At 43.5% G+C, this 1,391-nt stretch overlaps 1 protein-coding gene across 1 annotated transcript in view; it reads right to left on the reverse strand.

Moving 5' to 3' along the window:
* Positions 1-1,391, reverse strand: part of LOC101850932 (rho GTPase-activating protein 7) — a gene marked incomplete at its 5' end in the record, with an annotated part of 23,720 nt that overhangs the window by 15,801 nt on the left and 6,528 nt on the right.

Consider the following 1,391-nt stretch of genomic DNA (forward strand, 5'->3'; position numbering starts at 1 on the left):
AGTAGGACCTACCAGTGACACCCTCCTGCCACCCGCGGTCAGGACTGGAACAAGGAGAAACAGGTGAGAAATTGGCAGATACACCGTTTGATTCATATTTTAGTTTTAGTTTAAGTAATAGTTTCACGGCACTTGCAACACAATACGGTCATATAAGAGCGAAGATTTTAATACGGTTTTACGGCTCTCGCAACTGCACAAGGTCATATGAGCGCCAAGGGGTGGATGTCAACAGAGAAGTCCAAACGGGGAATCAGGCTTACTCTGCTCACCTCTCTAGCCTCAACAGCACAAGGTCTGCTTCGACTATCAAGGCTCCCCGGAAATAGCGGATCACAAGAGAGTGACAAACATACAAAAGAAGTAGAAGAAAAATGACGATAGTGAGGATCAGGAAAGAAAAAGCAGCAGTTCCCCCTATGTTGTTCCCGCACAGTATGAGCATGACATTGATAAATCAGCCCATTTACAATTCTACTAAGCATAAGAACATGTTAACATTCCCCTTTTGGGAAAGGCCTAAAGTCGTTTCTTTTTTTTTTTTCGAAAGAGTTTTACGGCACTTGCAACACAGCACGGTCACATAAGTGCCGAAGGTTAGAGGCGGGACAAGGGAGTAACAAACACACAAAAAGGACAGATAAGGAAAAAAGACGTCAGATAGGAAAGAAGGAGCAAACCACACCAGACACCCTTCAACCACCCACAAAGACACTTCAGTCAGTAGCAATGCCCTGGGGGCGGTTAATTTGGACTGAGATAAAAAATTACATTTGTTTAAAAAACAACACCCCCCCCACCCTTTTCCAATAAAAAAACCTAGGAATTGACAAGTCACCAAATAATGAAAACAACTCATTGACAGAGACCCCGACGTATGATTTGGTCGCTGTTAAGGACAAGCGGGCTAACCCAGATTTCGGGGCTTTCCAGACATCTTGAACTACACCAAAAGTGGGCATTACCCTACCTATAGGAGAAGTTTGGTTTCATTGGTGTGTATTATATTTGTTTGGTTATTTATAGAGAAAACTCTCCTTGTCTTTTAAAGAAACTGAACAAGGGTCAAAAACTTTGCCTTCGATTTTCTCAAAACAGCATTTTTCGGGATAGCCCACTTGTGCGTAAAAGCGACCATTTCCAGCCAAGGATTCCAAACCTAATTCTTTATTCTGAGGCACGTTTGTTCCAGCTTTTTCAAATATGGTAAAACGGTATAGGTTTCACGCCCCTTCCAACACTATTAGATTCATTCAGAGGCTCGAACCCCCGTAGCCGCATTCTCTGTTCCAGCTCTAGACTTGTCCGTGTTGAATACAGGGATCATCCACGAAATGTTCCTACGTGCTCGTGAGTATGTGAGCACGCTCTCTCTCTCTCTCTCTCTCTCT

Source organism: Aplysia californica, unplaced genomic scaffold (genome assembly GCF_000002075.1).
Source record: "Aplysia californica isolate F4 #8 unplaced genomic scaffold, AplCal3.0 scaffold01449, whole genome shotgun sequence".
NCBI lineage: Eukaryota > Metazoa > Mollusca > Gastropoda > Aplysiida > Aplysiidae > Aplysia > Aplysia californica.